This window comes from Felis catus, chromosome A1 (assembly GCF_018350175.1).
Source record: "Felis catus isolate Fca126 chromosome A1, F.catus_Fca126_mat1.0, whole genome shotgun sequence".
Taxonomy (NCBI): domain Eukaryota; kingdom Metazoa; phylum Chordata; class Mammalia; order Carnivora; family Felidae; genus Felis; species Felis catus.
In genome coordinates this window covers 158,453,072-158,469,405 of record NC_058368.1, presented here as the reverse complement: position 1 = coordinate 158,469,405, position 16,334 = coordinate 158,453,072, and the positions used below count along the sequence as shown (strand labels likewise).

General features: G+C 36.7%; 1 pseudogene; it reads right to left on the bottom strand.

The window, feature by feature from the left end:
* LOC123379277 overlaps positions 1 to 16,334 on the bottom strand; it is a 44,583-nt pseudogene that overhangs the window by 14,130 nt on the left and 14,119 nt on the right.

Below are 16,334 nucleotides of genomic sequence, written 5' to 3'. Positions count from 1 at the left end.
GACAAAACAAAAGGAAAAACATTATATTCTATGTGTTAAACATATTGAATTTGCTTCTGATTCTGAGAAAAATTCTAGAATTGTTATTAGACAAATACATCCTTAGAAAGAAGAACAATCATAAGAGCCAGTACAGAGCCACTTATATTATTTCATTTAAAATTAACCTCATTCATCTTAAGGATAGAACTAATAGATCAGAGAAATGTGGCCAGTGTTGTATTTCTTGATTCTAGTAAAGCCTTTACCAAGGTTTCTCAAGATTGGCTGGTGAGCAAGATGATAGTATGGTTAATTGAATTTACTTTCATTATTACCGAGAACATCATGTTTTAAGACATCCTGTTTATAGTCAATTACCAAAAAACAAAAGGCCACAGGAGGTTTAATTCACAAGATTCACAGGAATCTAATTCATTGCATAGGGAACATATTTCCTCTTCTGAGGAGATGTATAGCTGTCCTCACACTTCCTAGGTTTGGGCTAGTCACCAAATGATCAGGCCCCAGAAATCTAGTACTGAAAGAGTAAGACATATTATAACAAATATAACTGACCACCCTCTGCATCAGAACTGAGTGGCTGCTGCAGAATTACTAGGAACACAGCTGCACAACAACACAGACTGGGTCACACCCCAAGCTCTTTAAATCTGTTATCAAGGTTAGTCCAGGCCTCTGACTCTGGGGTAGAAATAGCATCCACAAAGTTGCCACAGAAACTGAAAGAAAGCTAATGAAACAAGGAGCAAACTGAGAGGAGGTGAACTAGACCACTAGAAGAAAAGCAGACACCTTTCTGCTGGGCCCTCCATTCTGGGTCATCTTTGAAAACCCTGCTCAGAAAACCTATCTATTGGAGCCTGAGTGAACGTCCTTTTTGTCCAATCACAATGAGGGGAATTCCTCTCTGCAGAGTCCACGTAGTCATCATCTCCTTGACCTCCACATCTTCCCCCAGAAAGGCAAGCTGAAATGACAAGTGACTTTGGTAATGGAGGAGAGAAACCAAAGAGATCAGAAATGCAGATCTCCTTGGCTGCCAGAAACAAGGCTTATGGAGGAGGAGGGGAGATCTCAGGCTGCAGTCTCACGGCGGGAACTGGATCAGGGCTGCCTACCCCAGGCCTGCTCTCTGCAAGTGAACTGAAGGAGATAGATATGTGGGAGAAGGTTGACATCTGGTAGCAAAGTCCCACAGGAACTTGAAACTGGAGCCTCTCTCCTGCTCCATTTCAACCCCCCACCCCGAAAAAAAAAACAATAACAGAAAAAAACCCCACCTCTCCATTTTAATAACGGTACAATGGGGATGTTTAGGAAAGAAATGTCTATCTTTAGGGGAGCTTTAAATATTCCAAAAGAACAATACTACAAAAATAGATATCTATTGAATGGAGAACAAAACCTCCAGTTTCCTAGCTTCTCATAAGGATTTCTGATCCCTGGATTATGCTGAATCCTCCTTTAAAAACTACAATTTATGGGATTACCATGACTCATTTAAAAAAGAGTTCTCCTTTTTTTTTCATGGTTACTTTTCTTTCTGCTCTACTACAGTGTTCCAATAACTTCCCAGAAGTAAACAAAAAGAGCCTCAAGAAAACTGCTGACTATATTTCCAAACCTAACATATTTGGTTTGGCATTTTTCTGAGCCTAGAGGATGCCAATGTGGCACTAACCACGCAGAGGAATTCTGAGCTGAGATATTTTTAGCTAGCAGTGGGGTTGTGGGAAAGCTGAATTATAACAACAAAAATAGAGTAGTAATAGCATCATCCCCCTAAATGGCCTGAACATTATTTTTTCAGTCAGCTTTGTTTCAAGGAAAATTGTGGAGTCTCTCTTCCTTTCCAGTTATTTAAAGGGACAGGTGGGCTACTCCACACACTCACTTCGGGTCATGTGATGCAGGTCTCTTCTACTCTGTAAGCTTCTATATACTTACTGTGTAGCTTGTCATCTTGGAACCAGAATAATAAAGTCCACCAGATGTAAAATTACCTAAACAACTCTATAAAACAAGAATGAAAGAGCATGGTCATGTGGGTACTGATAGTCCCAAGTAACAAAAGTTACTTACATACAGAAAACAAAAAGAGTAATTTTTGCAGATTTCCTATGGTCACTGTGAAAATGCCTTTTTTAAAAATTTTCATGAATTGCTATGTTCCTTACCATGTCTATCTAGGCCAATGAAATATATATAAAACTTTATGTTTATGTATACATAAAGTTATATGTAAACTTTATGTTTATGTATACATACACATAAGCTTTAAATATACATATGTATTTTAAGTTTTCTAAAGAAGTACAGTGTAGGGGTGCCTGGGAGGCTCAGTCAGTTGAGCATCCGACTTCAGCTCAGGTCATGATCTCACAGTCGGTGAGTTTGAGCCCCCCGTGGGGCTCTGTGCTGACAGCTTGGAGCCTGGAGCCTGCTTCAGATTCTGTGTCTCTCTTTCTCTCTCTGCCCCTCCTCTGTCCACTCTCTGTCTCTCTCTCTCTCAAAAGTAAATAAATACTAACACAAAAATTTTAACTAAAAAAAGAAGTACAATGTAATAGAATAACTTTTAGGAAGGAATCAGTTTGTTGAATTTTTCTTTCATTTCTTCTTTTCCCCCTGGGGAGGTCCTACTTAATTCTTTTATTGTGCATGCTACTCATGCCCCTATTTAGCATTTTGGCAACTGAGTCTAGTATTAACCTTCTCCTATCATATCACAAATTCCTTGACTGAGGAGGGGGAATGCCTTTGCTTACCTGAGCATTCCCAATGACTACCACAGTAGCATATAGAGAATGTGTAATAAATTTTGAATTCCGAATTAAAATGAGACCCAAGGAAATCAACAACTTGTCAGTCAATCTTTAAATAACCAGGAGTTAGTGCTTAAAAGGAACTATAAATGGAAAAATCACACACACACACACACACACACACACACACACACACACTGTGAGGCTATCAAATGCCATTAAACAATTTTATGAAAAATAACAACAAAAGATGCCTCTAACTCCCAAGTTGCTATGACATGTTTTAGAATTGATGTTATGTGACACAAAGCTACGTAAGATATTTTCAGGAATTTTTCAGTTTCATACCACAGTTTCATTTGGCATGAGAAAGTGGTCAACTAGAACTGAGGACATTTAGGGGAAGGTTAACAGCGAGACGTTCCTGATAACTGGGAAGAAGCTGTGTTGTAATTGAGAGGATGAATACTGGACTTAGAGTGGGAAGACAGATGTTACGTACTGACTCCATCATTGCTTGGTGTATATGTGACCTGGCACCAATTTCTCCCTTAGTATTACTTTTCCAACCTGTAAAAATGGGATAAGAATGCCTACCTTACCTTCCTGAGATGGCTGATAAGCATGATATGACAAAAATTAACATAGAAATATTCACAGCTGGCGTAAAAGAATCCTGAAATTGTTGGCCAAATTTCTCCTTTAATCTCCCCCCTACCCTCCTACACCCTTATGCACACCAAAGAGAGATTGTTTGTTGTTGAAAAAAGACAAGGTTTATGTCTACACACACACACACACATACACACACACACACACACACACACACACACACACACTGCAAAGGAAAGGAAGGAGGAAAAAGATGGGAGAGAAAAGCAATGTGTGGCTGGTTGAGAAGTTTAGGAGGAACTGTGGAGAGAGCATCTAGATCATCAGCAGGAGGTGGTGCAAATGGATAAAGAGGATTGTTACAGGTACTAGTAAGGACTGTGTATTTTGGTCCCTTTTATAATTTTCAAGAAATGTGAGTAAAAGCTTTCAGCTACTTTGAAAAAATGTTTAATGACTTGACTTTGTTCGTTTGACCACACACATAAATTATTGGACCATGAGGGTCCAGACTTTATAAGGGCATAAAAAATATTAAGTGAGATTATGTATTTGAAATATCTCTTTAAACTGTTAAGTGCTATACAAATACTTAACAGTATTATTACTGTCCCCAGGACATAAGTGTTTATAAGGAAGAGAGGACCTCTTCTGTCTACAATGGCTTAGGGTTTTTCGACCTGTATCCATGAGCTCTGCCAGTACAATACTTCTATTAAAGATTATTTTACTTACAGTTGAACATTTAAGAATACTTTAATAATTATTAGAATCATCTGAGTTGACTGCATGTTTAATTTTTTGTCTTGCCTATTATACTACATGAATCTCAATGACAGACACCAAGATTTCTTGAATCAGTGATCAACTTTTTATTAATCACTAGTGCATGGCATTAAAAAATATAGATACAATTCTTGATCTTAAGCAATTATTATTATTGTTATTATCATTATTATGTTTAAGCCATTATAAACTAATAAAAGAGAATGTCACTTTACGGAACAGATTCATAAATGTACTTCTAGGTATTTAGGAGAAGGGCAAAGCAATGAGGGCTGGAGTAGTCTATAAGGAGGAGGTAAAATCTCAGCTAGAACTCAAAAGACGGATGGTATTTGAATTCTTGGAAAGAAGAAAGTGCAGTTTAGGTAGCAAGGGCACTAGAAACAAAGACTTGATAACATAGGGATTAAGCAGGATTTCTTCTTATGAGGGAGAAAATGTGTCTCACTCAATGGAGAATGCATGTTGGACAATAAAGTTGAGCAAGCAGAGTTCAACCCTAAAACTTGGGCGGAGATTATTAGGTATTTATGGTAGGAATTAAAAAGTCAGAGGTGCCTGGGTGACTCAGTCAGTTGAGCATTCAACTCTTAGCTTCGGCTCAGGTCATGATCTCACAGTTGTGAGATCAATCCCTGAATCAGGATCTGCACTGACAGCGCGGATTCTCTCTCTCCCTTTCTCGCTGCCCCTCCCTGACTCATTCTCTCTCTCTCTCTCTCAAAATAAATAATAAAAAATGGAATTACAAAGTCATTAAAGAATTTTCATTGAAGGGAACCACAGAGAAGGAGGCCAAATATCGAATACTGTGACTAACCCAGTGTGACACCCTAGTTTAGTGTGGTGCCAGAGGAACAAGGAAGGGGCTGCTTTCTATTGACCTAGACAATGTGGAAAGTGGAATAAATATTGGTTGACTGACAATGTAACTATTTATAAACGTTCATAATTAGCCTGTTACATTTTAGGCTTAACAACAGTCTGCTGTTACTCAGTTTATGACTTACATTTGACAAACTGCTCCACAAATCATCATTTTTGGCATTTCCATAACTGAACTTCTTTAAGTAGTGAATAATTCCTTCCTGGAATTTCTTCTTACTCAGAAGATCCTTGAGAATATTTGAAATACAAGCTCCCTGAAAGAAAGAAAGAAAGAAAGAAAGAAAGAAAGAAAGAAAGAAAAGGAAGGAAAGGAGGAAGGAAGGAAAGAAGGGAGGGAGGGAGGGAGGGAGGAAGGGAGGAAAACAAAACAAGAAGATAAAGAAAAAAAGTAGTATGATGTATTTTTAAAGAAAGCTTAAATTTTATGGAACATGTGTAATGTCCGAAAAATGAACATCAAATAAAAAAGTATAACTAGTGGCAGTAACCTGGAAGCAGTAACTTCAACTGCTGGTTTCATGACTCTCGTTATATTTCTCCTAAAAGCAGAGCTTCCACTTGCCCACAGCAATTACTACCTTCTCATAGGAAACTGTATTAAACATTTCCTGTATTTAAATAGGAGTTTCTGCCTGATTGGAGATAGGAAAGGATGAATTTCATGAATCTTGTTCGATCACTCCAAAACAAACACCCAAAAAAGCATCATCCTAAATAGGGAAGAAAATTTTGTCACTTTCAATTTGAAACTTTCAAAGCAACAGAAAACACAATAGGCTCAGTACGATATTCTTAAAAGTATTCAATCAATATTCCTTACAATTGATTTTAAGTTTCTTTCCCCTTACATATTCCCCTTTTATCAGTTCTCTACTTCATAAAAGTGTAAATATAACACTCCTTCAGACATTATTTGAACGTTTACCATGTACCAAACCCTTGGATACAAAAATAAAATGGTTCCTATTTAGTGAAACACTTGCTATATGTCAGTACCTTACATTCATCATTTTTGATCCTTTCAACACCTTGCAAAGTAGATGCATTACATGTGTTTTACAAGTGAGAATATATGAATATTTGGGATTTCACCAAGGATTCAAAACATAGCAGATAAGAAGATACTCTGAATCCATATCTGTCTATACTATACTGGGCCAAATGCCTATCCCAAAGAGCTAATTAACCATCACAAACCAACTTGGTATGTAGTGTTATGCCTAAGGAAAAGACATGTTTGAAAACAATCTTTTCATAAATTTTGGGGAGGTGAATAGGCCTTTTGAAAATTCTGGAGGAGTGTGCCCAAATTATGCTTAATTTTCAGGTTATATGCCAAGAACTCTGCACAGGCTCTGTAGCCATGGGCACTCTCTTGTCCTATATCATTGGATATGGACAGTGACATTCTTTCCTCTTACCCCACATACTCAGCTGTATATTTGTGCTATTTCAGTTTTCTGTCCATAGATTTTTGGGTGAGGGATTTATGTTATGGGCTGAACTGTATGTAAGGTATGACATACAAAAGTGTAAACTTACAAATTATAGCTTTGGATATGTAGCATTAAGCGGGATGAGTTCCATGTATGTTGCAAAACCTTCATTGAACCAAATATCATTCCATCATTTCATTGTAACCAGGTTGCCAAACCACTAGGAGGCAAAGACTCAATGTTATTAGAAATTAAACAAATATAAATATTACTAACTGTAGCAAAAAATGCAATGGGTGGTAACTTACTTCTTTCAGTAGTTAAGGCCTTTCCTCTCTGTTACTCTTTTCACTCTGTACAGCTTCCTTGTACTGATTTCTGTGCCTTCTCTTCTCACCACCACATTTTTGCTTCTTGCTTCACTTTTCTTTCTTTTGTGTCCTTATTGCCCCCAACTCTCCAGCTTCCATTTTATCCTCCCAACATTTCCTGGCTATTAGATTTAATATTAAGGAAGAAAATAAAACATTTTGTGGGGTAGTTTTTATTTCTTACACACTTATTACAATCTCACCTCATCCTTGATTTATGGGCTTTGGGGAAATATAAGCCAAAATATCTTTGGCAAAGTCACCTCATTACATTAAGTAGCAGGTACTTAAAAGAATCATAAGATTTTGTTTAGGACTCTCAGATTGTTACACAGTATTACTGATGAGGACATTTAGTTGTTAACTTTTGCTCTGACTTCCCTCCAGGGATTAACTTGGACACTAAAGTGAATAAAGTTTTGAGATTTTAAATATATATAAATAAAATTAAAAGGATGCCATAAAGAAATCTAAATAGAAATTTACCCTTGACCTATATTTGATGTGTAACACCAGTTTTAAGTGTTACTACTTTTTCATGTACTTTTATATTTTATTTAGCCTATATGCACAATACTGTCCATCTAGTTTATCTGTTTTAGAATTGCAATCTCCAGAAGGATAGGAAATTAAACAAAAGGATTCCAAGATTCAGAAGAGCCTTCTTAAAATTATAGAACAGAATGTAGCTTCTAGAAACTGTTTAAGTTCTATTTCTTTTCTGATAACCCTCAGGTCATTTTACAAGTGGGCACTGATCTTCCTGAAGTCATCTGTGAGAAGGGATGGGAGGTGTTTTCTTAATTTGAGAATTGATGAGTAAGAGAAATACAAGTTGAGCTGATTATGGTAACTTTACCAGTTAATAAGAGTGGTTTATTCATTCACTCATTCAATAAATATCTTTAGAGAACCTACTACATTATTTGGCAACATGCCATATGTTAGAAATATAAAGATGTATATAATATATCTTCTGCCTCAATACAAATGATGGAGGTCAATGGTTAGACAGATAAATGCAATCAAGCATTATGGCGCTATGATCAGTGTCTGTACAAGGGATAGAGAAGATCCCAGGAGTTAAAAACCAGTTCTGCTGGGAGAGTGTGTAAGTTAGTTAGGAAATGACTCATTTCCTGAGTCTTGCAAGGGGTCTTCAGGTATGTTGCAAGTAATGTGTACTCTAGGCAGATCAAGCAGCAGAAGAAAAAGCATAAAGGATCAACACAACCTAGCATGTTTAGGAAATGGCAGGTGGTCCGGGATGGCTAACACTTAGGGTATTGACAAGAGATGAGGCTGGAAAGGTGGAGAAGGGCTTCATCTTGGGGGCTTTATATGCCATGCTATGGACCCCTGACTCACTCAGTTGGCATTGGGAGTCTTTGTCAGAGTAAATGATCATATGGAGATCAACTGGGATACAAAATAGTCAAGACAAAAATTCCAGTGTTGTCTGCTGCTTCAGCCCTAGACTCTGTGTCTCCATGAAACAGAAGTTATTAAAGGAAGGCCTAGGGGAGCCTCAGAGATAGAGTTCTCCAACCACTCCTCTATGAACATTCAGTAGAAAAATTAGAAATCCCCAGATTCAGTCAAGTGCTTTAGAGCTACCAGTGATTACTGATCAAAACCCCTAAGATGGGCCAGTGGGGAAATTCTAAACCAGAATAAGCCGCACATATGTTCTTAAAGTACAATGCTGAGCACGGCTCCTATGTAATTGGATTTTTAGTTTGCTGTTTAAATAAAATCCAACTTATCATTATAATAATGATAAAGGATACAGTTAAAAATTAATAAGATATTACTAGCTTCTATAATAAAATGATATTTGTCTACTAGGTGAGAGAGAATTTGGGGGCCCTTAATAATTCACTGTGCTACTAGGGACTTTCAGAAATGAATAGAGTGGAAATAGTCTCTGATATCTATATAGCTAGTTTTATAGTTTCATATTTGTATCTAATACAGTGTTGATAGATGGGCCTTGGAAAGATTAGCTTTCAAGAAATTGTAGCAGTAGCAGAGATCACTGTTGTCATCATTAATAACTAACACTGACTGATGGTCTGCTATATGGCAGGTACAGACACTTACCTGTAATTCTTAACAACAGTTCCAAGAAGCAGGAACTACTATTAATTTAATTTTATAGATGAAGACACTGAAATTTAGAGAGTTAAGTAATGTCTAGGGTAGTGTCTAGGGTCAGCACCCTGTGAGTACTTGGATGTGAAGTACTTCTTTGTGGCCATACAATGACATATTCAAACTGAGAGGGTTTGATTTTGCCCTAGATTGGAATGCCATGGTACTAAGGAGAAATATTTTTAATAGAAATTTCTATTTGTAGAGTTTCTAATTCTGTGCCCCGTATATCGGCTTAGTCCCTACCTTCTTTAGTAAAAGATATTTGAAGGCTTTGTCATGAAGAGTTTTAGAGGACACAGTGGCCACTTCTCTTGTGACAACACTCCTTTGTGAGTCTCATAGTCTAGAGATTGAGAACTCTGCTACTTGACACATATGTTTGGTTTGAGAGTCTTCAAAGTCCCCTCTAAAGGTAAAATGATATAATTTTATGTTGTTTCAGGAAGACAGCTGGTATCTGAAACAATGCTTTTTTTAGCCTGATAGCAAAAGAATGTCATGAGTGTTAGGTACCTGGTGTGCTAGTTCATGGGCTATGACTTTGGTGACCCACAGTCTATCAGAAACAGAAGAGGTCTTGGGATCAAAGAGCAGTGATGTTTTTTGATATGTGATGAGGCCCCAATTTTCCATGGCTCCAGATTCAAAGTCAGGAATGGCAACTAGATCTAAGAAATAAGAACAACCATACTTGATCATTATGGCTTCTGCACCAGAAATGGAATTTACTTCCTCCTCAAATACATTGTGATCCTTTAATGTATAAGCAGACTTTCTGAAAACTTTAAGACCATCGTAACATTGACATGCTATCTTGTAGTTGCACTGAAAATAATCAGTACCCATTATTAAGCAGCATTAATTCTATCAATATGGTTTTGGTTGTAGCTGAAGTAACCTATTGACATGTGCTAAATTCTGAAAATACCTTGGGTGCATTACTGCTAAGAAAATGATTTATTTAAAAACACTCGTATTTTATATTAAGACTAGTTAAAAACTTTGAAAGGTATCAAATAATTTCCAATATGTTTGAGATTCATCAAGACATATAATGAACTCATTTCTATAAAAGAGACATAGGATTGTAATTTCAGGAAAATGTGTTTTAAAAGCAATCTCTATGGTCAGTATTTTAATTGGTATTTCGAGAACATATAGCCTCTATTAAGAGCAAATGTCCTTCCAAGGCAGTAGAGGAAGAAAGCTGTGGTTATCAATTATTTCTGACCTCAATTTCCTTTTCAACATTGATATTTCCTCTACTTTTTTTTAAGTTTATTTTTTATTTATTTTAAGAGAGAGAGAGCATGCGTGCCAGCGGGGAAGGGGCAGAGAGCGAGGGAGAGACAGAAGCGTAGAGCTTGAACTAACGAATTGTGAGATCATGATCTGAGCCAAAATCAAGAGTTGAACACTTAACCAACTGAGCCACCCAGGTACCCTGATGTTTCCTGTACTTCTTAACGAAGTCTTGAGGAAATAAAGTCAAATTTAATCATCTTTAAGCAACTCGGGTATAATGTATATTAATTTGTATTGTATCTATGTATGTGTACATGTATATCATTTGGCATCAATTTCATGTAGGTCAGAAAAAGTACTGTTTGATTAAAAAGAAAGGTACTTTTTTGGGGGGGGCGCCTGGGTGGCACAGTCGGTTAAGCGTCCGACTTCAGCCAGGTCATGATCTCGTGGTCCGTGAGTTTGAGCCCCGCGTCAGGCTCTGGGCTGATGGCTCAGAGCCTGGAGCCTGTTTCCGATTCTGTGTCTCCCTCTCTCTCTGCCCCTCCCCCGTTCATGCTCTGTCTCTCTCTGTCCCAAAAATAAATAAACGTTGAAAAAAAAATTAAAAAAAAAATAAAAAGAAAGGTACTTTTTTAAAAGTTTGAAATAAACCAAGTCACTTGGCTTGTAATTGTATTGTCTGGAATTAATACAGGTTAATACTAGTGGATGGAAACAAATATTTCTAAGACAATCAAAAACAAATCAGCACCAGTAAAGATTAGTATTCATTAGCACTTCAAATGTGGAATAATTCCTTTTGTAAATTGCACTGATGATTTTATATTGGATTACTTCCCATAGTCATTAGAGATACTTATATCTAGTTTGATTTTTCCTAAACTACATGCTTCTTTTCAGTTATTTTTTAAATGCATTTCATATAATTTTCAAGGCTACATTTTTCAAGAACACTGTAAGATTGTTGATGGTTGTTATCATATCTTTCCTTGACTTTTGATATAAGGACAGTAATAGATTACAGGTAAATTTAGTATATCTGTATATAGCACCTGCACTGTAATAATGCAGTGAGACTCAGGAACTAGAGGAATAAACTCTTGGAGGTGGCTTTTTATGGTCCCTTTTACCTCCTCTAAGAAAAAACTGCACAGGGGCGTCTGGGTGGCTCAGTCAATTAAGCATCTGATTTCGTCTCAGGTCATGATCTCACAGTTCTTGAGTTCAAGCCCTGCATCAGGATCTGTGCTGACAACTCAGAGCCTGGAGCCTGCTTTGGATTCTGTGTCTCCCTCTCTCTCTCTGCCCCTCCCCCACTCATGCTCTGTCTGTGTTCCTCTCTCTCAAATATAAATAAACTTAAAAAAAAAAAAAAAGAAAAAACTGCACAGAGTTTGGAGTAAAAGGGAGCAAAGACATAGTAAGGAGTATGCTTTAATGTCCCCAAGGGAAAAAGAAAAAGTTTTGTCACTGTCCGAAATTCTAAAAACTGATCTACATATGTTATAAAACTTAAGTCATGGTTTGATATGTTCTGCAACATTATTAAAATCATAACTTCTATTTTTTTAAGATAGAAAATTAATCCAAGATAGACTATGTGTATCTTCCTATATAAAGATCTACTACTAACACATTCAAATTATCTATTTCCTCCAAGTGTTTTTTTTTTTTTTAACCTGTGCCACATTCTTATCTTCCAAACGCAAATGCACTATAAACAGCTGGAGAGACAATTTTCAGCAGTTTACATAAATCTTTGGCAACTCTGAAGGTTACTGGTGGGGACGCCTGAGTGACTCAGTCAGTTGAGCATCCGTCTCCGGCTCAGGTCACGACCTCATACTCATGAGTTCGAGCTCCGCGTTGGACTCTGTGCTGGCAGCTCAGAGTCTGGAGCCTGCTTTGGATTCTGTCTCTCTTTCTCTCTGCCCCTCTCCCACTTGTGCTCTCTCTCTCTCTCTCTCTCAAAATAAATAAACATAAAAAATGTTTAAAAAGGTTACTGGTGTTATACAAATATGGTACAGAAAAAAGTTGTGTGCTCTGAAAAATTCATCCAGTTATTATTTTTTTATGTTTATTTGTTTGTTTGTTTACTTATTCATTTATTTATGTATGTATTTTTGAGAAAGAGAGAGAGTAAGCTGGGAGGGGCAGTGAGAGAGGGAGAGAGAAATCCCAAGCAGGCACCGTGCTGTCAGCACAGTGCCTGTCATGGGGCTCCATCTCACCAATGAACCATGAGATCATGACCTGAGACAAAACCAAGGTAGTCTGCTTAACCAGCTGAGCCACCTTAGTGCCCCTGGAAAATTCATCCAGTTAAATCTAATATACAATGCAGCTATTTTAATTTTTTTTTAATGTTTATTTATTTTTGAGAGAGAGCACAAGCGGGAGAGGGCCAGAGAGAGAGGGAGACACAGAATCCAAAGCAGGCTCCAGGCTCTGAGCTGTCACCACAGAGCCTGATGTGGGGCTCAAACTATGAACAGTGAGATCATGACTTGAGCCTAAGTTGGATGCCTAACCGAGTGAGCCCCTCAGATACCCCCAATGCAGCTATTTTAACAGGAACCTGATAAAAGAATAAAAAATGATTCACACTAGTTGAACTTCTCATAAATACTTTATTTTCTACAGTCAAGAACCATCTTTGAGGTACAAATTATTGTTTCCTGGGCTAACCGAACCCCTTCAGTAACTCATTTAAATCATATATACAGAAAGAAATCAAAGCAAGGTCTATAAGCAAAAGTAAAGACAATGACATGGAATTTGAACCTACCCAGTTTGGGGAGTGGATAGTTGATACCATAGTAATGTTCATTAAAATCAAGGAGCTTTAATCATGCTTCCAAGGTATAATGTTTTTTACTCCATTTGCCTGCGGATGTGTAGACAGACACCTGGAAATGTTGATCAGAAGTAGTTTTTGAATGTCGCAAATCCTTAGCACGATTCCATTCCTAACAGCCCTCACTCAAAGAAAGGTTGGCTGCATTTTTTGTTTGTTTTTATTATTCCAGTGCCTGAATATTTTTTTTCTTTTTCTTTTTCTTTATTTAATTTATTTTTTAAATTTACATCCAAGTTAGTTAGCATATAGTGCAACAATGATTTCAGGAGTAGATTCCTTAATGCCCCTTACCCATTTAGTCCATCCTTCTTCCCTCAACCCCTCCAGCAACCCTCTGTTGTTCTCCATATTTAAGAGTCTCTTATATTTTGTCCCCCTCCCTGTTTTTATATTATTTTTGTTTCCCTTCCCTTATGTTCATCTGTTTTGTATCTTAAAATCCTCATATGAGTGAAGTCATATATTTGTCTTTCTCTGACTGACTTACCGTCTAGTTCCAACCACATAGTTGCAAATGGCAAGATTTCATTCTTTTTGGTTGCCGAGTAATACTCCATTGTATATATATACCACATCTTCTTTATTCATTCATCCATTGATTGACATTTGGGCTCTTTCCACACTTAGGCTATTGTGGATAACACTACTATAAACATTGGGGTGCATGTGCCCCTTCGAAACAGCGTGTGTATCCCTTGGATAAATACCCAGGAGAGCAATTGCTGGGTCATAGGGTAGTTCTATTTTTAATTTTTTGAGGAACCTCCATACTGTCTTCCAGAGTGGCTGCACCAGTTTGCATTCTCACCAGCACTGCAATAGAGACCCTCTTTTTCTGCATCCTGGCCAACATCTGTTGTTGCCTGAGTTGTTAATGTTAGCCATTCTGACAGGTGTGAGGTGGTATTTCATGGTGGTTTTGATTTGTATTCCCCTAATGATGAGTGACATTGAGCACTTTTTCATGTGTCGGTTGGCCATCTGGATGGTAGACTGCATTTTAAAGAAATTATTGTGATACAATTAAGCATGCTATTAATAGGTGATAAGATGTTCCAAAAAGTGTTACAGCAAAAGTCGGTCTTAAAAATAATAAAAAACCTTGTGTCTCCTGTATAATCCATTCCCTAGGTACTTATCTTTAAATTTCAAGCTTTATTAACAAATCATATCATGAGATCCCACTTTAGCTCATCACTATCACGCATTCTAGCACTGCAGTGCTAGCCTTCCAGAGTTATGACTACCAGCATAAGTCAAATAAAATATAGGTCTATAAGGTGGAAAACCTTCAAGAAGTTACTGGATCCACCTCCCCATCTAGTTTACTTTAAACTCAAAAATGCCCAAATATGTTCATTGACTCCCCCAAAGTAAATAGTCATTAAGTGGAAAAATTAAAATTATATTCCACTTTTATTGGGTTTCAAGTATGGCGCCACTTTCATTTCATGATCTGCTTTCACGCTCTGAATTACCTAAAGTCCCTTGGAACTTTTATAGGAAGGATGTATTTATAGTTACCATTTTTTGGTGCCTTATCAGACACAGTGCTAAATGTGTACATGTGAAATCTAATTTAATCCTCTCAGCAACCTTATGAAAAGATGGAAACACATGGAAATTAAGTAACTTGCTCCAAGTTACCCATGTAGAAAATTGTAGAGCTGGGATGTGAAACCTAGGAAGCTGAATGGAACTTGCCCTCTTGAAGTAAACTGCCATTTGAACTTTCATATATCTATATCTATGCACACCTGTATCTGTGTGCAGAGACGCTGTGTTATGTATGGAGATGCATCGCTCATAATATACATCTACACATCTGTAGTTATAATATGTGTATAAATTGAAATAGCCATTTTATAGATGTTTTTCATAGGCATATTTCATGGTTCTTTGAATGTTTTTATGTCTACATTTGGTGCCTCAGGGTAAGGAGATGATGATGATGATGATGGCAATGTTGATGATGATGGTGATCATGATGGCTCTACCAATATTTGCAAAACTCTTTAAGATAATCGTTGGATATTATAAATTTGTGAAAATAATGAAGACTGTAAAAAGTATGAATTCTTCCTCTCATTAAGGAAAAAAGTTATAGAAAACAATTTAAAACAATGTGAATGTCTTAAAATAAGATGCTGATTAAAATTTTTTTGGTACTTCCATGCAGTATAATACTAAGTAATTATTAATGTAGTCTTATAGAAAAATATTTAATAGCTTTCAATTGTTACGGCATACTAAGGTGAAAATGGAGTTAAATAATCTTAAACATTATTTTGTAAATCATAGGTATATTCAACTACTGTATACACTCTTGTATACTGACATATATACAGAAAATATTTGGAAGGCTTACACTAATATTAACAGTAATTATATCTTGATCATGGGATTATGAGTAACTTATTTATTTTTTTTCCTATCTCTATTTTGTGAAACAAGCATAATATTTTGATAATAAGGGAGAAAGCTTAAGAAAGTAAAGAAAAACTCATTGCTGTCAGGACAGTGTATAAAATTAGAACTCAGTCTTACCTTGACCCCTGACGAGGTTGTGCCACTCACAGAGTTGAAATCACAAACTATGTAGGCTATAAGATATGTCCTCATTTTTACCGTAGTTTCAAAATGATCTTCTAAGAGGCCTCCTTTAGTTCAATCATCTTAACTTACATGAAGGGGGAAAAATAGTATTTGTAAACCAGAGTATTTTACAATGTCTATGACTTAAGCCAGGTAACTTAGAGGAAGGTCCTGATGCTTTGAAGGATACTTGATGCCATTATAGGAGATCAATGGGCCATCATACTATTCTCTGACCACTCTTCCCTTTATTTCTTTTATCGTTGGACTTCCTTGAAGACACAATGTACTACTTTTGGGATCTGAAAATAATGCCAAATCTTACTTTGTTGCTTGAAAAAATAAAAACATTTTTGATGTTTCTACTTCCTTAAAAGGCAGTAATCTCCAACACCAGCATAAATTCAAGTTCTGCACTGCTAAGCAAAAATATCAAAGAATGTCTCCTTGCCCTTTGTTTGTTGTATGATAAATAAATCTCTGTTGCAGAAGGAAATGGGAAACAAAACTGAGTGACATACTTTTCATTATCTTTTAATCCTCTTATTATTTATGTGTGAGGTAGGTGTTATTTCACAGGTGAGGAAACAGAGTCTCCAAAATGTTAACC